At 46.9% G+C, this 22024-nt stretch overlaps 1 long non-coding RNA gene and 1 pseudogene across 1 annotated transcript in view; one reads left to right on the top strand and one right to left on the bottom strand.

Moving 5' to 3' along the window:
- Window positions 1–3461: 3461 nt before the first annotated feature.
- LOC116456120 (protein FAM204A-like) lies at window positions 3462–4864 on the bottom strand (annotated as a pseudogene).
- Window positions 4865–6698: 1834 nt separating this feature from the next.
- LOC131381587 (uncharacterized) overlaps window positions 6699–22024 on the top strand; it is a 40308-nt gene continuing 24982 nt past the window's right edge. Inside the window, exon 1 of the long non-coding RNA XR_009210429.1 lies at window positions 6699–6942. This is a non-coding gene — a long non-coding RNA (uncharacterized LOC131381587). The remainder of the gene's footprint in view (window positions 6943–22024) is intronic.

Here is a 22024-nt window from a genome sequence, read left to right as displayed (position 1 = left end):
CATTCCTAATTTTAGTAATTTGGGTCTTCTCTCTTTTTTTCTTATTCAGTCCAGATAAAGATTCTCAATTTTGTTGGAGTTTTATTGTTTTAAATTTTGTTGATGTTTTCAAAACACTAACTTTTGGTTTTGTTCATTCTCTCTATTGTTTTCTGTTCTCTATTTCATTTATCTCCACCCTAATCTTTATTATTTCCTTCTTTCTTCTTGTTTTGGATTCAGTTTGTTCTTCTTTTTCCAGTTTCTTAAGGTAGAAGGATATGTTAGTCACTTGCAACCTTTGTTTTTTATTACGTTGTTGACATTTACAACTATAAATTTCCCTCTAAGCACTGCTTTTACTAAATCCAATAAGTTTTTGCATGTTGTATTACAGTTTTCATAGATCTCAAAATATTTTCTAATTTACCTTGCAATTTATTCTTTGACTCATTGGTTATTTAAGGGTGTGTTGTTTAATTCCCATATATTTATAAGTTTCTCAGGTTTCTTTCTGTTATTGATTTCTAGTTTTATTCCACTGTGGTCAGAAAACATATTTCTTATGAGTTTAATCTTTTAAAATTTATTGAGACTTATTTTGTGATCTGACTTATACTGGAGAGTGTTCTATGTGCACTTGAGAAGAATGTGTATTTTGTCATTGTTGAGTGGAGTTCTCCATAAATATCTGTTAGGTCTAGTTTGTTTATAGTACTCTTCAAGTCTTCTATATCTTTGATGATCTTTTTTTTCCTTTGTCTTTTTGAGATGGAGTTTTTACTCTTGTTGCCCAGGCTGAGGTGCAATGGCACAATCTTATCTCACTGCAACCTCCACTTCCTGGGTTCAAGTGATTCTCCCGCCTCAGCCTCCCAAGTAGCTGGGATTACAGGCACCCGCCACCACTCCTGGCTAATTTTTGTGTTTTTATTAGAGACAGGGTTTCACCATGTTAGCTAGGCTGGTCTTGAACTCCTGACCTCAGGTGACCCGCCCACCTCGGCCTCCCAAAATGCTGATATTACAGGTGTGAGCCACCACACCTGGCCTCCTTGATGATCTTCTGTATAGTTGTTCTGTCTATTATTTAAAGTGGAATATTAAAATCTGCAACTGTTGTTGTTTAATTGTCTATTTCTCTCTTTAATTATCTCAGGTTTTGCTTCATATATTTTAGGGCTCTGTTGCTGGGTGCATATATCTTTATAATTGTTATGTTTTCTTGATGGAGTATCCCTGTTATCATTATATAATGTCATTCTTTGCCTCTTGTAACAATTTTTGTCTTAAAGTCTATTGCTTCCAATATTAGTATAGCCACCCCCACTCCCTTTGGTTACTGTTTTCATGGTATACTTTTTTCCATCCTGTCATTTTCAGCCTATTTGTATATTTGAATGTAAAGTGAGTCACCTGTAGTTAGCACATAGTTACATCATTTTTAAAAACTCATCTGCTATTATCTGCCTTTGATTGGAAAGTTTAATTCATTTACATTTAAAGTAATTAAGGAATGACTTACTTCTGCTGTTTTTCCCTTTGTTTTCTGTGTTTCATACCATTTTTTTCCTTATTTCCTTCATTACTGCCTTCTTTTGTGTTAAAGATATTTTTTATTTGATTTTATTTTACTTTATTTGAGACAGGGTCTTGCTCTGTCACCCAGGCTAGAGTGCAGTAGCACAATCTCAGCTCACTGACACCTCCACCTCCCAGGCTCAAGTGATCCTCCTGCTTCAACCTCCCAAGTAGCTGTGACTACAGGCACACACCACCATACCAGCTTAATTTTTGTATTTTTGTGGAGATGGGATTTCACCATATTGCATATGCAGGTCTTGAATTCCTGGGCTCAAATAATTCACCCACCTCAGCCTCCCAAAGTACTGGGATTACAGGCATGAGCCACCATGATTGGCTGATATTTTCGAATATACTATTTAATTTCCTCATCTTTTCTTTTACTATATATTTTTAGTTATTTTCATAGTGGTTGTCCTGAGGATTAAAATTAATGTTTAGGGTTTGTTGTTCCTGCCTGTTGTAGTTGTTGCTGTTTGTTTGTTTAGTGCCTTTTCTGAACTAATTTTAAAAACTCTGTGTGTGTGTGTATGTGTGTGTGTGTGTGTGTGTATGGCCACAGAAGTCTCTGTTCCATTAGCTTCATGATCAGCTAGTGATTGGACAGAGATTTCCTTAAACACCTGGGACAAAAAAGAGTAAAATTGTCCAGTCTTTATAGATAAGCCTGTGTGTGTACTGGGACATGCCTTCAGAGTTCAGTTAGGCAGTTTACAACTCTGCCTTAGTCTTCAATTTCTTCTTGCATAGAGACTGAAGGTCATGCAGAGGTGAGAGCTTAGGGCTTTCTCAGGTTTTTCTTGATCAGGCACTTGTCCTCTAGATTCCCAGGAATATGTCAGGGCTTTTCAAAATCCTTATTTTGAATAGAATCTCACAAAGTGCGAGAGGAGACATCTTCCTGGAAAGGGATTCTGGATGAATAGATAACATTTAGAGGCTTTTAATAGATTACCTGGCTCATGATCTGTGAGTGAACTGAAGGAGAATGACTGACCCCTCAGAGGCAGCTGCCACGTTACAGTGATACTGACCAAAGTAGTAAAGAAGTAAGGAAGCAAGTCTGAAGAAGGGAAGAGGAAGTTTTCCTAGTACTAATTCCATACCATGTGTTTCTTATGGGGCTGGAGTATGAAAAGGAGGGTTGCAGAATGAGGTGTATCAAAACCATCTGGAACCAACTTGTCCCCATCCCAGGGAACCCTCATCCACAGCTCCAACTTGCTCAGGCAGTAACCAAGATGGAAATTTTTTTTTTTTTTTTTTAACATTGGGCCCCTTTCTTTATTGTAATAGTTTATCTGAAAGTACACAAAAATTAATAAATTGCTTTTACTATGCAATTCTGAAATATCAGGTCTACTGCCTTCAATTAAAAAAATCAGTAACTACTTTTATGACATTAAGGTCAAGTCATCATTTGTAAAGACAGTATCAATTGAGACTTTTTGGCACTTCCAACTAATCCGTTGTAAACAATTATCAATCTTAAAAACACAGCTCCAGTAAACGTGTAGTTACACTGGGTACAGATAAGGAAGTACAAGGCCGGTATGATCGCTTATGCCTGTAATCATAGCACTTTGGGAGGCCGAGGCAGGTGGATCATATGAGGCCAGGAGTTCAAGACCAGCCTAACCCACACGGAAAAACCCTTTCTCTACTAAAAATACAAAAAGAATTTAGCCAGCCATGGTGGTGCTTGCCTGTAATCCCAGCTTCTCGGGAGGCTGAGGCATGAGAATCAGAGAATCACTTGAACCCAGGAGACAGTGGTTGCAGTGAGCCAAGACCATGCTACTGCACTCTAGCCTGGGTGACACAGTGAGTGAGACTCTGTCTCAAAAAAAAAAAAGGAAAGTACAAGAAGCTCACTGGCTATGCTAAACCAAATAAATGAAAAGCAGCAAAACTGATTTTTTTTTTTTTGAGACAGAATCTTGGTCTGTCACCCAGCCTGGAGTGCAATGGTGCGATCTCAGCTTACTGCAACCTCCACCTCCCGGGTTCAAGCTATTCTCCTGCCTCAGCTTCCCTGGTAGCTGAGACTACAGGCATGCGCCACCACGCCCGGCTGCTGGGGTTTCACCATGCCGGCCAGGCTGGTCTCGAACTCCTGGGCTCAAGTGATCCTCCCACCTCGGCTTCCCAAAGTGCTATGATTACAGACATGAGCCACCGCGACTGGTTGCAAAACTGATTTTACACTGTGGGTTTATACAAATAAATAAACAAAATCTTTTTTCCTATATTTTTTCTTACATTTGTTATAAAAATAACAGAATGCTTCATTTTATTCACTTCAATAGGACAAAGTTCTTAGAGAAAGATTGAAAAGAGCTGATAATCAAACTCCCAAATTTTATGCTTATTTCTTTTCTAGTGCTATCAATTTTCTGACATTTAACATAGGCAGGAAAGCGTTCTTGGTAAATTGAGCATTTGAGTCTACAAATGTCTTCACGCACTCTGGCGAGTTACATATATCCCATTGCTTTTGGTTGCCCATCTCTTCTTTGCGTCAAACCCCCATGCGAGTTTCTTCTTTTTTCGGGCAGCCCTGTGAATTTTTAGTCTCCGTTTTTGGCTTTTACAAACTTGTGGCAGACAACTGCTTTGACAATTTTTACGCCAAGCTCTTGAGTAGCTAGCTGGTTGCTGACTTCCTCAGCCTTCTCACTATTCCACTCCTCCACAGCCTGCTCTGTCCTCTTTTCGAGGCCTTCTCAACGGTTTTCCTTTTAACAGGGGGATCAAACCTATCATTGACTCCAAAATACTGAATAAGCTCCTTCCACTGGGCTGCATTTGAGGACTTTCAATTCCACATATCTAAGGACATTCCAGAAGGACACTCTTCTTAGGCATTTACATTTGACTCTGTTTCACTTTTTGCTTCATCTTTTGAGAAATCTATGATTTCTGCTTTTCTGATGCTCCCATCCTCCTTATCTTCCTGTAAATTAAGCCCAGAGCTCTCCAATGTAGTTTCATCTTCAGAGTTTGACTCAACTTCACTTTCATTTAGGCCAGGAGGTACCAGCCCACTCAACATCTTTTCTTCTGTCAGGATGCAGCTGCCTGGCAGCCATCTTAAGACCCTGTCAACCAAAAAAATTTTTAGGAAATAATTTTTGTGTGAAATCATTGTTGTGTATTATTTCAGTGTTATGTGGGCTTTGTATAAAATAATGTGGACATTTTACTTCTATCTCTATGCCCTGGAACAGTTTAAAATGATTGAGTTCTTGCTTTACCATCTTTTTCTTTTTCCTTTCTTTCTTTTCTTTTCTTTTTTTTTTTTTTTTTTGAGACAGGTTCTCACTCTGTCGCCCAGGATGGAGCGCAGAGGTGTGATCTTGGTTCACTGCAACCTCTGCCTCCCAGGCTTGAGCAATCCTCTCACCTCAGCTTCCAGAGTAGCTAGGACCGCAGGTGCACACCACCATGCCCAGCTAATTTTTGTATTTTTTAACAGACGGAATCTCACTATGTTGCCCAGGCTGATCTCAAACTCCTAGGTTCAAGCAATCTGCTAGCCCCAGCCTCTCAAAGTGCTGGGATTATAGGAGTGAGCCAATGCACCTGGCCTATATTTTTCAACTAATTAATTAATTTTGGAGGAGACAAAAAACATTCAAATCATACCACTCACTAATAAAAAACTGGAAATAAAAACAAATGCCAAACAAACCAGGAAGGATTAATTTATGGCATAGTCAAACAATAGAGTAATGAAAATGAATAAACTCCAACTGCATACCACAGTGTGGATGAATCTTAAAAAGACAATGTTGAGGCCAGGCGTGGTGACTCATGCCTGTAATCCCAGCACTGTGGGAGGCTGAGGCAGGCAGATCAACTAAGGTCAGGAGTTTGAGACCAGCCTGGCCAACATGGTGAAACCCCATCTCTGCTAAAAATACAAAAATTAACTGGGCATGGTGGCGCATGCCTGTAATTCCAGCTACCCGGTAGGCTGAGGCAGGAGAATCGCTTGAACCTGGGAGGCAGAGGTTGCAGTGAGCCGAGATTGTGCCATTGCGTTCCAGCCTGGGCGACAAGAGTGAAACTCCATCTCAAAAAAACAAAACAAAAAACCAATGTTGAGTTTTAACAGCCCAACATGAAAGTATATTTATACTCTAATTCTATTAATGTACACTCAAAATACAGACCAAACCAAACCATATTGATTAGGAACGAATAATCAGGTGGTAAAAGTACAAAGCAATGCAAGGAAAGACTGAAGTCAGGATAGGGCTATCTCTGCGTGGGGAAGGGACCGAAAGAGAAAGGGGTGGATTGGGAAACAATACAGGGAAACTTCTGGTGATAATGTTCTATTTATCAACTTAAACAGTGTCACTACACAAGAGTTTGCTTTATGATTTTTCATTATCGTGCTCATTTGTGTATGGTATATGCTTCTCTGTATATGTATTATATTTCACAAAGTTAGTAAAGCTTATACAACAAAGAAAAGGTTCATTACTGAAAACAGACACTAACTCCCAGGGGAAGGAGTACAACGGAGCTGATTTCAAGAGCCTGGACATGAGGCCCTGAAGAGGATATCTTCACTTTGTGGCCCAGAAGAAACCCATATTTCTGCCTCATGAGTATCATCTTGGGGAAGCAGGGGAGTTCTATAGCCTCAATAAAATATCAATGCAAGGACCCGTGTGTGTGTGTGTGTGTGTGTGTGTGTGTGTGTGTGTGTGTGTGTGTGTTTTGAGACAGAGTCTTGCTCTGTCGCCCAGGCTGGAGTGCAGTGGTGCGATCTCGGCTCACTGCAACCTCCGCCTTCCAGGTTCAAGTGATTATCCTGCCTCAGCCTCCCGAGTAGCTGGGATTACAGGCGCCTGCCACTGTGCCCAGCTAATTTTTGTATTTTTAGTAGAGACGGGGTTTTGCCATCTTGGCCAGGCTGGCCTCGAACTTCTGACCTCGTGATCCACCTGCCTCTGCCTCCCAAAGTGCTGGGATTACAGGCGTGAGCCACTGCACCCAGCCGACCCATTTATTCTTTAAGGATCTAATTCTGCAGGGCATCAGCCAGGCTCAAGATAGAATTGAGGTGAGGCTGTGCAAGCTTCAACCCCCAGATCTGTCTGAAAATGCTCAGTTGAGCTCAATCCTGGGTGAAGAAATGATACCAGAATCCCAGAGTTCCAGCACAACACAGTGGTGTTTCTTTTGTGATGTCATCAACACCTGCTTCTGACCTCACCCGCCCAGAAGTTTCCAATATCATTAAGTGATAGTGGCGGTGGATAACAATGACCTACTACCAGCTGTGAATTTCTTGTCTTCCAGGGCAGAAGTACTAGTAAAAGAGATTGCTGCTGGCTAAGACTACCCACCGGTGGGGTCTTGGTGAGTGGGGCCCAGTCTGAGGCCAGAGGTAAGAGAGGGCAGAGGGGCCAGGGTTGCCCCAGAAGAAGGGAGGCCTGGATTCTCTTCTGTGGCAGGGCTGAGTGATCGTAGGGCCTGATTTCTCTGCTGGGGAACTCCGGCTTCCAAGTACAGACAGGGATGTGTGTCTAGACCTAAGCCTGAGGTCTTCTTCTCTCTAGAAATCCACAACCCTGTGTCTGGTTAGGCAGAGGACACTGGAAAAATGGTTTTCCATTCCAATACATTTCCCCACTACTTTCTGCACAGGAAATCAAATTCCCTTCTGTCTGGAAAGGCAGATTAGAGCATGTGATAGGAGCTGAGCTCCCAAAATGTATCCACTTTCTTAGAGAGTTTTTATTTGGCTCTTGGGATCAGGGATACCCTAGAGTATGTGGCTTGCCACTTAAAGTATAAATAGTGTCTTGGCTCTGCCTTGAAAATACTGTCCCTGTCAGTGGCATATGTTTATATTCTGGGTCCTGTAGTAAAATCTGTGGTCTGACTCCCATCATCTCCAAGCCCATGGCCCCCTGCTTACCCTCTGCCTAGCAGCCTCACCCAGCACCAGGCCTTGGGGTGAGAGGGACACTGGTGTGTGGCTTTCACTTCCTGCCTTTTCTCTCATTTTGATTTTTCCTGAACATCTCACCTGGGCACTACAGAAAACCCATGTACATTTGTGTAGGCTGGGCACAGCTGTGAGGTTTTTTATTGTTATTGTTGTTTTTGCAATTACAAACAATTCTGCAATGAGCATTCTTGTGCGTGTAGGTCTTTGTGAGCTTGAGTGTTTATGATGGAAATTATTTCTAAATAACAGAGGCAAGTTCCCAGGGCCACCACAGGCCCAACAAAACTATGAGGGTTGGGTCCCTGCAGTTGTTCACTGGGCTGGTTTAAGATCTCAGACAATTTCACTGATCAATCAATACAGGCAGTCCAACTTACAACAACTCCACTTACAATTTTTTGACTTTAAAATGGTGCAAAAGCAATATGTATTCAGCAGAAATCATACTTCAAGTATCCATACAACCACTGTTTTTTCACTTTCAGTATTCAATAAATAAAATCATCTAACACAAAGCCCATTTTATAATAAAGTGTTGAAATATGCAACATTTTATTATACAATAGGCTTTGTGTTAGGTGATTTTGCCTAACTATAGGCTAATGTCAGTATTCTGAGCACATTTAAGGTAGGTTAAGCTATGATGTTTGGTAGATTAGGTGGTGTGTTAGTCCATCCTCATGCTGCTGATAAAGACATACCTGAGACTCAATAATTTATAAAGAAAAGAGGTTTAATTGACTCAGTTCCACATGGCTGGGGAGGCTTCAGGAAACTTACAATCATGGTGGAAGGGGAAGCAAACACATCTTTCTTCACACGACAGCAGGAAGAGAAGTGCTGAACAAAAGGCGAAAAGCCCCTCCTGAGTAGCTGGGACTACAGGCGCCCGCCACCACACCCGGCTAATTTTTTTGTATTTTTAGTAGAGACGGGGTTTCACCATATTAGCCAGGAGGGTCTCGATCTTCTGACCTTGTGATCCACCCACCTCGGCCTCCCAAAATGCTGCGATTACAGGTGTGAGCCACCGCGCCCGGCCTTTTTCTTTTTTTTTTTTTAAATCGTTGTTCTCTCTTCTCTTGCTCTTGACTTTTGCCCTTTTCACTGTGCTGGCTTTCTTATTAGTCCTTTCTCCTTCTAACATGCTCCTGCTCATCTGCTGTGGGTTTGAAAATCAGGAAAGTGGCTTCTCCTTTAGGCTATTGGTTCAGCTGCTGCAACAGAGACCAGACAATAGTGACTTTACAAGGTTATTGTTCTCCCGTGAGAAAAATGCAAGGTGGTCAGCATTCTAGGGCACTTCTCCAGGTCATCTTGTGACTCAAGTTCTTCCTGCCTTGATGCTTGACTGTCTCTAGGAGTTGTCCTGGTCAGCATCATCAAAGCTGCCCTCCCCTCCACCCCATGTCCACATCCCAGTCTTCACAAAGGGGAAAGAGGAAGTAGAGAACAGCCAGCTTCCTTTTAAGGATGTGGCCCAGAAATTAAACCTATTACTTCCACTCATATCTCACTGGCTAGGACTTAGTTAGTACTTCCACCTGGCTGCGAGGGGTTCTGGGATATGTGGTCTCTAGTAGGGGAGCCATAAATCCAGGTTTTAACCTTGGGAGCCCTACTGCAAAAAGGAAGAGGGAAAGAAAAGGGGCTCTTAGCAGTCTCTGCCACACTGGATCTGTTGAAATTTTGTGTGGAGTAAATAAAGGTGGGCACCAATTGAAGACACAGGTGATCTGCAGAAAAAGCCCCCCCCCCCCCCCCCCCTCCCCCCCCCTGCCCTCCCCTCCCCTCCGCTACTCTCCTTTCTGATGTAGGTCTCTCTATATTGCCCAGGCTGGTCTCAACCTCCTGGTCTCGAGAAATCCTCCTGCCTCAGCCTCCCCAGTGGCTGGGATTACAGGTTTGAGCCACCACACTTGGCTTCCATCCCCCTTTTCTGTACCTCTCTCTCTCTATTTTTTTTTTTTTCTTTTGAGATGGAGTCTCGCTCTGTCACCCAGGCTGGAGTGCAGTGGTGCCATCTCAGCTCACTGTAAGGGTTACTCAGAGTCCTTTTGTTTCTTTTATATTGTTCTGAATTAGTTCCCAGACCAGACATTGGAGGTTAACAACGCAGTCATGAAGACAATAACAGGCATAATCTTTCAGATTTGACAACTCAGGCCAAAGGCACTCCCACCCCAATCCACAAGTGAGAGCATGATAAGTGTTTTCCGTGACACAGACCAGAAGGGCCTTTCTTTTGAAAGCCTGTTATTCATACCCATACACCTTTACTGAGAAACTTCTACAAGCTGACACTCATCTAGGTGGTTGGTTGGGACATTGGGGTCATCTCTTTCCCCACCACACAGCCCACCTGGCATCTCCATGGGTTCTCCTCCTTCCATGGGTTCTCCTCCCTTCCTTCCCTTCCCTCCCTTCCTTCCTTCCTTCCTTCCCTTCCCCTTCCTTCCTTCCTTCCCTTCCCCTTCCTTCCTTCCTTCCTTTTTTCTTTTTCTTTCTTTCTTTCTTTCTTTCTCTTTCTTTCTTTTCTTTCTTTCTTTATTTCTTTCTTTCCTTCCCCTCTCCTCTCTTCCCCTCCCCTCCCCTCCCCTCCTCTTCCCTCCCCTGCCCTCCCCTCCCCTCCGCTACTCTCCTTTCTGATGTAGGTCTCTCTATATTGCCCAGGCTGGTCTCAACCTCCTGGCCTCAAGAAATCCTCCTGCCTCAGCCTCCCAAGTAGCTGGGATTACAGGTGTGAGCCACCACACCTGGCTTCCGTCCCCCTTTACTGTATCTTTCTCTTTTTTTCAAGAAGGAGTCTCACTCTGTCGCCCAGCTGGAGTGCAGTGGTATGATCTCAGCTCACTGCAACCTCTGCCTCCTGGGTTCAGGTGATTCTCCTGCCTCAGCCTCCCAAGTAGCTGGGATTACAGGTGCCCGCCACCACGCCCGACTAATTTTTGTATTTTTAATTGAGACTGGGTTTCATCATATTGGCCAGGCTGGTCTCGAACTCCCGACCTCAAGTCATCTGCCCACCTCAGCCTCCTAAACTGTTAGGATTACAGGCGTGAGCCACCACACCTGGCGTCTCTTTATGGCATGTCCTTGATGCTTATCAGGTTTCTCCTCTAGGAGGTGGAGTGGGTTGGATATGGGCTTACAACAGCTTCTGTGATGATGAAGCAGAGAAGGAAAAGACAAACTGCTTTTGTTGAGAATTTATGCTGTCCCACCAGACGGTGAATAGCATAACTACAGCAACAACAATGAATATTTGCAGAGTATTTATTTTGTATACGGTATTTCATTTAATCCTCACAATCACCCTTTAAGCTTATGATTATTGTTTTCCCCCATTTTCCATATGCCAAAAAAAAAAAAATAAGCACAGAGAAGTTAAGTTCCACATTTAGGTGGCCCAGCTGAGACTGAAATGCAGGCAGCTAGCGTTCCCAGCACTATTCTTGTATTGATCTGGTTTGTTTTTGTACCCGCCAGCCTTTATCCTAGAAGAGGAGAATAAAGGTGTCAGACCAGAGGGGTCTGAGACCCCAACTAGCCCAGCCCTCTCAGAATTACAGATGAGAGGGAAAAACAAAGAGAGATCAAGTGAGCTACCCAAGGTTGCATAGCATTATAGCCGCTAAGCAAGGGCTGGAACCTAGACCCTGATGCCCTGTTGCCACTGCAGAATAGGTGTTCAAAAGTCTTCCTGTTCCGTGAATGAAAAAGATAATGAGTGGGCCGGCACGGTGGCTCACGCCTGTAATCTCAGCACTTTGGGAGGCTGAGGCGGGCAGATCACGAGGTCAGGAGGTCGAGACAATTCTGGTTAACGTGGTGAAACCCTGTCTCTACTAAAAAATACAACAACAACAAAAAAATTAGCCGGGCGTGGTGGCGGGCGCTTGTAGTCCCAGCTACTCGGGAGGCTGAGGCAGGAGAATGGCGTGAACCCGGGAGGCAGACCTTGCAGTGAGCCGAGATCGCGCCACTGCACTCCAGCCTGGGCGAGTGAGTGCATAATGGATAGACTTTGACAGAGTCTATGTGACTCACCCTTGGGTCTTCGTGGGGTGGTTGGGTCATGAGAACCAGGGGGTCAGGGGAAGAGGGAGATGACCAGGGTGCACCAGCCTGGCAGGATTGTGTGGAAGGGGGTGCTGTGCTGCTGGTTATGGGGAAATCGACCCATGAAAGCATAACCAGCCTTTGACCCCCTCCTCTGGCACCTCATGACCTTGTGTTCACATGGCTTCCTCTATGGCCTTCTTATCATACTGCTAACAGCCCTAACTGGTGAAAGGGAGTCACTTTCAGAGAGCATTGGGCAGTGGCTTCTTTCCCATTAGCTATTGTACTGCAAGTGCCAGATAATGTCGATGATAAATGTGCCTAGGCCCCTGCCTGGGAGGGAGAGGCTGTTTACTACTGCTGCTTGTTTTGCACACTGATCTTTGGGGGTTGCAAACACTGGCACCTGTCCTCAGGGTCAAAACCAGTGTCTATAGCAGAGCGGGCAGGAGTTTGATGAAACTCTGAGACCTGCAGGAGTGTGGCCCACCGCAAACTGGAAATGACCCAGCCCACTCCCTTGGGCCTCTCTAGTGGGGCTGTGGCCAATTGTAGATCACTCCTTTGCTGGGGAAGAAGGAGTCTGGGTAGCAGCTGGGTACCAGCCACTAGGCTGGTGCCAGGACCTGGTCCTTGGGCGGGGCAGAGGGCTACCTTTGTGGGAGTGGGGTGGTTTTTCTTGCTTCTGGCTGATGGGACTAAGGAGACTGGGAAAGGGGACATGCCTCAGGGAGGGCGAGGGGAGGTGGCAAAGGAGCTGCCAAGGCCCAATGCATCAGGGGAGCTGGAGCAAGCTGGAACCAGGGACCGGCAGCCTTGTGCGTTTGAGATGGTAATTTGCAGATGGTTCCTAGTAGCGATAGGGTCTCTGAGGCGGAGCCTGGGTCTTCGCGTAGGATCCGCCAGCCTGGGTTCCCCGGCAGGTCAGAGCAGCCTTGGGGCGGGGCCAAGGTTGGCCTCTGCTTGGGAGGAGCCAGGATGCCTCTCTCGCAGTGATGCAGAGGGGAATTTGCTGACAGTCCCTTGCCAGGTGGGGCCGGCTTCGCCCAGCCGGCGAGGAGGAGGACCCGCTGGCAGTCTCCTCCCAGGTGGGGAGCGTGGAGCTTGTCACTGCAGCCTGGCGGCCTGAGCGCCGAGCCTGGGGCTGGGGCCGCGGTGCTGAGGACGCAGATGTGGTGAGCACGCGACGAGGGTGCAGTGACCGGGGCTGGTCGGGCCGGGAAGAAGGGGCGCAGGATCCAGGTCCCGCACGGGGAGGGGGCGGGGAAGGATTGCTTGTTTCTGTGCTTTCTGAGACCTTGCATTGGGAGGGATGGGGGTAGGGGAGACTGCGCCACAGTCCCTTGCCACGCTGGCTGCCTCTAGCTTGTACCCAGGAAAGGGTGGCCTGAGCCGCCCACCCGGGAGGGCGTGGCTTTAGTAGACCGGTCTTAACTGGGTGGGGGGAACGGAGGGGGGTAGGAGGTTTGCTTGGGGGGTCCCCGGCCTCCTGCCTGACAGCCAGGTGGGAGTTACCGCTCGGGGCTACCCTCTCCCCCACCCAGGGATTCCCCGGGGCTCTGCCGCCCACTCTCTGGGCTGGGACGGGAGGGGGCAGTCTGCTCCGCCGTTATGGGTTATGACAACGTCACTGCTGCGCTGCTGCCTGGCGGGCTGGGCTCCTGGGCCCCCAGGGGAACAATGCCACCCTTTCCCCATGTGCTTCCAAAGAAGGGCTCTTGCCTCCCTACTCGCCCTGGTCTTGAGAGAGAAACGTTGTGTTTGGATGAAGGCCCTGGGGAAACTGAGGCCCAGGGTTGCTATGGCTTGACCAAGGTCACTGAGCAGGCCCTACAGAGCTGGCCTCCCAGGCACTGCCTTCACCAAATGCTCTCTGGAGGGGCGGGGGCCCTTCTTCCTCTCTAGACCCCCGGACCTCTCCCTACCCCAGCACCCCATTTCCTCATCCCTGAGAATACAGGGAGTTGCAACTTCTGCATGGAGCTCCAGGGTATCATGGGTGTAAGCAGCAATTAGATTGTCTGGGGACAGGAGAAAATTGCTCACGAAAAACACTGAACTGAGCAGAGGGGGTGTGAGCCTGTGCTGTTCTTGTGGGTTCAAGGAAAGAATGAGAGTTGGCTTTGAGGAGAGGGCCTGTGCTGATGGGGACGAGGAGATGAACTTTCTCCTTCAACAGCCTGCAATGCTCCAGGAAGACGTGGTTTCCCTCAAGAAAGGGTCCATCTCTCAGCACCACCCTCTGTTGTTACCTCATCCTCATTCTCTCTCCCGCCCCTGGCCCTGGGAGAAATGGGCTACATTCCCTCTATTGCCCTTAGAAGTGAACTTTCCCCTCAGAAGTGAATTCACCTTGTTCTTCTCGCTGGGACAGATGACCTTCCCTGGAGGGAAACTGAGGCAAGGAGACAGTGACATTTTAGAGCCGGAGCCAGATGAGGAAACTGAGACATGGAGGGTGGGGTGAGTTCTCCAGGTCTCTTACCTACATGCAGGTCTCCTGACTCCCCAACCACCAAAGGGCAGACTGGAGGGGCCTCTTCCTGTCTACTCTTCGCACCCCACAGTCCCAGCGCTGAGAAGCTGAGGCTGCAAGGGCCTCCTGATGGGTGTGGAGGAGGTCGGTGACAGGGAACAGCACCAGCATTTTCTCCTCCTTTAAGATATGTTTTCTAGTTTCTTGGGAAGGAAGCAGCTTGAAGAGGGGAAGTGAAGTCTCTTGGTTACCTTCCCATCATGCCCCCACAGGGATACACCATTTCTGTGGGCCTATTGGAGCCAAAAACAGGCATCCCTCCTGCCTGAGTGCCAGCAGCTGTGAGCATAGCTGGGGCGTGGGGATCCACAGGTGGAGGGACTTCAGTTATCTCCCTGACAGCATCTCCGGATGGGGGGTTTGGGCCAGCACTGGTTTACTCCAAGTGAAAGGAGTTGCCATGTGCCTGGCTCATGAATTGCTCCTTTTCAGACACCCTCTGAGCACAGCGCCCCTGAAGCTGGACCCTGCTGGCTTCACAGGAGCCTTGAGTTGCATGATGTCCACCAGGAGCTGCTGGGGTGACCTGTGGGAAGGGATGGGGTTCCCAGTAAACCAGATGGGAACCAGCTGCTTGTGGGGTGACAATATAGCACCAGAGAGGAGAGGGCCCACCATACTGGAGGGAAATCACATGGTATGTGTCCCTCCCAGCTAGCAGAGAAAGGGTCAGGCCTCAGAGAGGCCCCCCTGGTGAGAACCAGACTTAAAGAGCAGAGAGCCTGGACCGAGTGCCTCTATTGGCGGGCACTCTGCCCTCAGCTTCTCTACCTGATAGCTAGGCATGAAAACACCTTCTCCAGATGGGTGGGAGGGCTTTGGAAACTTGTCAAGTGTTTATTACAAATGGGAAGTATTATTCCTGGAGTCTCTGGTCTAGGTAGAAGCCATCTGTTTCCTGCCTGGATGGGGGAAACATGGTCGTTTCTTCTTCAGAGGATGCTCTCTCCCTCTGTGGACAGCCTAGGGCATCCTTCTAGGCTGGGAAGGCAGGTCAGCCCTCCCCAGCCCACTTCAAGTTGTGCTTGGGGCCTTGAGGAGTTTCCTCCCCCCATCCCCAGCTGCCCATTATATTTAACATATTTAACAGGATGTTCACCCCTGTAAAATGAGGGTGTCTAGTGGCACTGTGGAGCTTCCTACAGGCCTGTACCCTCCCCACTGCCTCGACTCTCGAATCCCACGACCTCTGCTCTGATTCTTCCTGGGAAGCGGCAGGTGGAAGAACCATAAAGATAATGGGCATAAAGTGCTGGGAGCTGTTTGCACAGAGCGTCCAGTTTGCAGGAACCCACGTGGTGCTCAGGCCATGGGCAGGCTCACACTGGGAAAGGCTGTAATGAAAGTGCTCAGAGGACGTGCTCAGCTTCCAGTGAGATCAGCAGCTTTTAGTGCCCTGTTTTGCCTGAGGTGGGGCCCCAATGCTCACTCTTCTTTCCTCTTGTGGGAAAGCAGTGGTTTTCACAGCTTACACATCAGCATGGGTGGTGTAAATGGAACTCCACATTCTTGCCCATGAGTTGGCTGGTGCAACTCCTGCAAGGTAGGGTTACAGGAGGAGCTGAGATGAGAACGTGGGCAGCTCATGAAGTATGGTGTGTCCTTGCTCTAGATCTGTCTGCATCGCTTAGGCCCAACCGAGGGTGGCTCTTAAGAAGAACAACGTGTGGCCAGGACTCCATGTTCTGTGTTTCTAGGGCAGGATATGTACTCAAGCTGCCACATTCCTTGCCAACACCCCTGGGACTGGTGCTGAGACATGCAGAGGCTGAGTGGGCGGGGAAGGGGCGCCTCATTGTCACCTCCTGCCTCCTTCTAGTCATTAGTAATGCTCCCCAAAGGGAAACCGAAGCATAGACCTGCTTAGAAAGCTAGGACTAGGACGCAAGTGTCCTGGGCTCCCACCTTCTGCTTTTCCCAGCCTTCCACTCTGCCGTTTGACATGAGCACCCTCAAGATGAGATGGAAAGAGCTGGGCTGGAGGTGAGTGAGTCATGCCCAGCCCTGTGCCTGTAGACCTTCATTCCTGCCAAGCCAGGGCCTCTGGTGTCCTTAGAGGATCAGAGGCAGAAAGACCAGCTTCCAACAGGAAACCAAACTGTCCCCTTCCCATTACCGAGTGGCCTGGCCAAGGAAAGTCCTGGAGACAGAAGCCTTCTCCTCACTCTGGCTGAGTCTTCTCAGAGTTGTGCCCAGCAAGGTGCATGCTGGCCTCAGGCCATGGAGTCCCGGCAGAAGAGCAAGTGACCCTAAGGTCTCTGGAGAGATAGGTGGGCAAGACGGAGCTGTGGCCAGTCCACTGGGATATGGCTGTCTGTTGGGTTTTGGGTGTTGAGGCCTCATTGCCTTGGGGTGTCTGAGTGGCAGTGATTTGGCCATAGGCTAGAAACGCTACAGAGGGCAATGGAACATGCACCCAGGGCCCTGTGGGGAAATCAATCCTGCTTTGATGGGGGACATGGAAGCACAGAGGACCTGTCACACATGGACACGCTGCCTGGGGGAGTGCTTGGGAGCTGCGTTCCCACCTGTTTCATTATCTGCTCACTTCGCTTCCATGAGTCTTCCATTTGCAACATGGTGAAGCAATCCCCTCCACACAGAGCCATTGGGAGGATGAATGGGAGGAAGCAGAAAGGTGCCCAGCTTGGTGCCTGGTGACCAGGAGTCCCCTTCTTTCCATTTGCTTGTCCCTCTGCCTGCTGAGTGGCCAGCTGTCCAGGGACCCCTGGGATGGCGACCATGTTTTTTGTTGTTGTTTGTTTTTTTTTTGAAACAGAATCTTGTTCTGTTGCCCACTCTGGAGTGCAGTGGCACTATCTCGGCTCACTGCAACCTCTGCCTCCCAGGTTCAAGCGATTCTCCTGCCTCAGCTTTCCGAGTACCTGGGATTAGAGGTGTGCGCCAACACGTACGGCTAATTTCTTTGTGTTTTTGGTAGAGACAGGGTTTTGCCATGTTGGCCAGGCTGGTCTCGAACTCCTGACCTCAGGTGATCCGCCCATCTCAGCCTTCCAAAGTACTAGGATTACAGGAGTGAGCCAACGTGCCCAGCCAGACCATGCTTTTTTGATGGCACCAAAGAATGTCCAACAATGGCTGACCAACAATGTCGACTGCTCCAGGCACTGTTAGAACTGAACGGTCCTCTTCAAAAAGACTTCAGGCCATGCATGGTGGCTCATGCCTATAATCCCAGCACTTCGGGGGGCCTAGGAGGGAGGATTGCTTGAGCCCAGGAGTTCAAGACCAGCCTGGGCAACATAGAAAGACCCTGTCTCTACAAAAAAGTGAAAAAATTAGCCAGGCCTGTAGTCTCAGCTACTCAGGAGGCCGAGGTGGGAGGATCACTTGAGGCCAGGAGGCTGAGGCTGCAGTGAGCTGTGATTGCACCACTGCACTCCAGCCCAGACGACAGAGCAAGACCCTGTCTCAAAAAACAAAACAAAACAAAAAAACAAAAAGGCTTCTCACATCCCTGAGGACCTGGCAGAGGGGGAATCTTCTCAGAACCAAAGGAGTGTGTGTGTGTGTGTGTGTGTGTGTGTGTGTGTGTGTGTGTGTGGTGTGGGCAGGGAGTGTCCTTCCATACAGTGAACAAGCTGTTGCTGGACAAGGGATCCTTCCTTGGCTGGCGCCTCATGTGCCCAGGCATGTCAACTAGGCCTGGCTTGGGGAGACCTTCTCAGGCAGCAGAAGAACAACAGCCTGAACGATGAGCCTGGCTTGAGGCCCTGGAGCCACTCAGCAGCCTCATATTCTCTGTCATTACTCTTTAATCCTCTCCACGCCTTGGGAGAGAAAGCAGGTCTGAGTCACCCGCTCAATAGATAAGAAAGCTGTGGCTTGAGAGGTTGTGACAGCTGCAACCACACTCACACACCAAAGCAGCAGAACCCAAACTGGGGCCGTGGCCAGTCTGTGTCCAGGGGAGCCATCTGTGTGCTGTCCTCCCAAGCACAGCTGACACATCCTGAGCTCACCTCTTACTGCTGGGGCTGGTGGTTTTGCTGAAGTTGCTTGAGACAAAAGGACTTGGAAGAGAAGGTCATGCGTTTCTCCCCTTCCCCTCCACTCTGGGCAGGGCGCCCAGAACCGGGTTCTGCTGAAGGACATCTTGAGTCACGGGAGCAGGGAAGGTGGAAGGCTGGGATTCCCACCCTGCCCCCACCCAGGTTCTGAGGGGCTGAGCCGAGGCAAAGGAAGGGGACTCGGCATGGCCAGGCCCAGTCTCCACACTCCATGGAGGGGCTTCTTGGGGCCCTGGCCCAGGCACATACATGCAGCTTGTGCTGCATGGAGCAGCCAGGCAGGAAGGGACAGGAAGCCCCTGGCCTGGGTCACAGAGCTGCCAAGTGGAGGAGCAGAAGGATCCCCAGTCCCAGCACCCTCCTGTCTGGCTGGGGAGGGAACCCAGACCATCACAGCCCTGAGCTGTTCCAAGAGACAGAGGAAGGGAAGTGAGTGGGAAGAGCAGGCTTTCTGACCCAGCCCTATCCCAGTGCCTGGTGTCCCCGTGACTCTGCGTACTCCCCCTGGGAGTTACCTTTGAACCCAGCTCTGACCCAGAGCCTGCCATTGAAGGCTCATCTTGGAATAAGCCCAACCCATCTTCTCCAGGGAGGCTCCCTTCCCACATGCTGTGCTCCCACTCGGGTTATTTGTGTGTGGGGCAGGGGGATGTGTCAGATGCTCTTGAAGTTTTTACAAAATACACATGCCTAGCCTTTCTGCCCCATCTCACCCCAGCTCGGCTAAGAACCATTGCTCACGTGCCCTGGACTGTCTGAGCCACTACCTCTCCCCATCCCAGTCCTGGTCCTTATCCCTATCCTCATCTGTTCATCTTCCTGCCCTTCAAAGCCCAGGTCAAATGCTACCTCCTTGATGAAGCCCTCCCTGGATCTCAGCCAGATGAGATCTTAACAGCCTTGAATGCCCTTAACACTTTGAGTCTATCTCTTCTGTTAGGAAGGACTTCCTCCTTTCACTTTTCAAGTGTTCATTGAGTGCCAGTCACACACAGGTCCTCCAGTAATTCATGGGAAAGGGGGTGGGTAAACAAGGAAATGGCTTAATGACAATAGCTTGAGAAAAATAATCACATTCTGTGAAAATAGCAATACAAAACTCCACGAGACATTCTGGCAAGAATGCTAGTAAAGCTGAATGTATATATGCTTTATGACCAACAATTTCACATCTAGGTATACATTACCTAGAGAAACTCACACATGTGCATAAGGAAACAGCTCCAAGGGTATCTAGGGCAGCAATGCTTGAAATGCAAAAAAGAGGTCTTGGCTGGAATCTGTGGCTCACGCCTGTAATCCCAGCACTTTGGAGGCCTAGGTAGGAGGATTGCTTGAGCCCAGGAGTTTAAGACCAGCCTGGGCAACATAGCAAGACCCTGTATCTGTCTAAGAAAAAAAATTAGCCAAGTGGGGTGGTGTGTACCTGTAGACCCAGCTACTTGGGAGGCTGAGGTGGGAGGATTGCCTGAACCCAGGAGTTTGAGGTTTCAGTGAGCTATGATCATGCCACTGCACTACAGCCTGGGCAACCAAACAGAAAAAAAAAAAAAAAAAAAAAAAAGAGACCTCAACCTCAATATCTGCAATAATAGAATAATGAATAAAATTGTGATACTGTGCAGCAGTTAAACTATGTGTAACTGGGGAGTTTTATTTTGTATAAATTATACCTTAGCAAAGCTGATATATATGTATATACACATATGGATACATTCTGTATTAACATGAATACATTTCAAAAACAATGTTGCAAAAAAAGGAAATTGCAAAATAATACCATTAGTTAAACTTTAATTTTCTTTTTTTTTGAGACAGGGTCTTGCTCTGTTGCCCAGGCTAGAGTGGAGTGGTGTGATCTTGACTCATTGCTGCCTCCACTTTTCAGGCTCAAGCGATCCTTCCACCTCAGCCTCCCGAGTAGCTGGGACTATAGGTGCACACCACCCCACCCAGCTAATTTTTTTTTTTTTTTGTATTTTTTATAGAGATGGGGTTTTGCTATGTTTCTCAGCCTGGTCACAAATTCCTGGGCTCAAGTGATCCACCCACATGGGCCTCCAAACGTGCTGGGATTACAGGTGTGACCCACTGTGCCTGGCTGAAAATTTAATTTTCGTAAAAATCACAAAACAGTACTAGCTATGATTTATGGATTTACTAATTTCTGTTGCAATGCCTACCAAGCTCATGCTTGTAGCACCTTGGAGAGAGTAGGAGCTGAGACTGAAAGGGGAAAAGGAAGGACTTCTAACTTGTCAGTAACACTTCATTTAACAAAGAACAGCTGAAGCAAAAATGACAGCATGTTTACATTTGTTAATTCAGTTGGTTTAAATGAATTTTTCAAAGTCGAAGAAAAGTAATCTGAGATGTCTATGGAAAGGTGCTGATATCTCCCTGGGGAGTCAGGAAAGGGTCCAAGAGGAGGTGGCAGCTGGGTGTGAAGGACTCGGGGAACTGGCAGGTTTCACTGGGTTGGGGTTGTTGGGAAAAGCAGCCGTGGGTGCTTAAAGCCAGGGAATACCTGTGTTGGCTCTTTGCACATCTGAAATGTTTGTTGATTGACTTTGTATCAAGCTGTCCCTCTGCTGCCCTCTCATCCCCTTCTCTGATTTCAGCTCTTCTATTTCTGAGTTGTGTACATAGTAAATAGGGTCCTGGGGGGAAAATCATGTGTCATTTTATGATTTTTTAGAGATGAGATAATCTAATAGGGGTTAGGAGAGGATTGAGGCAAATATACAAAATTGAACATTAAAATGGGGAAATAGCCACTGATACAGAGAAAATAGAAATAATAGTAATATTATTATTATTATTATTATTATTATTATTATTATTGGTACTGTGTCTGGCCATATGTAAATCCAGTTGAAAACCAGCTGAAACTGATGATTTTTTTGGAAAATATAAATCATCAGTTTGACATCAGGGGAGGTAGAAAATCCCAACAGACCAATAATCACTGAAGAAACTGAGTTTTCATAAAATTCTCCTCCAAAAAAACTAAGGTTCAGATCGCTTCTAGTTTCTATCAAACCTCCAAGGCACAGATAATGCCAATGTTATTTAAACTGCACCAGCTACACCAAATCACAGAGAAGGAGAGATTCTAAATTATTCTATGAAGCACGAACAACATGGATACCAAACCTTGACAAAGATAGCACAAAAAGAGAAAAATGACTAAAAAATCTTATGAATAGTGGTGCAAAGTTCATAAATAGCAATAAATGGACTCACACAGCATTATGTTATAAAAATGAACATACCACAAGCAAGTGGGGCTGTATTCCAGAAATATAAATTCCGTAGTAGAAAAACTGTTAATGTAATTGAACAAACGAATAGCTTAAAAGAAATAAAAAATCATACAAGCAACTTCGTAAGTGCTAAAAATGTCTAAAATGCATTTGATAAAATTCAACATGTCTCTGATTTTAACTCTTACTTCATAGGAATAAATGGATATTGCTTAACATGATTTTGTGTATGCCTGTGTGTGCTTGTGTGTGTATTCAGACATAAACACACACAAGGAAAGAATGATCACCACGACTGTAATTCTTTAATACTACTCTAGAAGTGCAAGCCAACACAAATTTTGAAAATGTAAGTTATAAAAGTGCTGAATTTATCAAAATTGTAGATGGTAAGATTGACAACCTGGAGAAAAAAGAACAAGATTGTCAACCGAAAAAAATTAGAAATAATAAAAGAATATACTAACATGATCGGTAATAACTATTAGAAGCAAAAATATATAGCTTGTTTGTATATAAACAGACTTTAACTTTTTAAATATAAAGGAAGAAATTTAAAATATCAGTAAAAGTGCTAAAATAACCAGTA

The sequence above is a fragment of the Hylobates moloch genome, unplaced genomic scaffold, assembly GCF_009828535.3.
Source record: "Hylobates moloch isolate HMO894 unplaced genomic scaffold, HMol_V3 SCAFFOLD_16, whole genome shotgun sequence".
Lineage (NCBI taxonomy): Eukaryota > Metazoa > Chordata > Mammalia > Primates > Hylobatidae > Hylobates > Hylobates moloch.
Note: the sequence above shows the minus strand (reverse complement) of the source record. Positions and strands in the feature narration are given on the sequence as shown.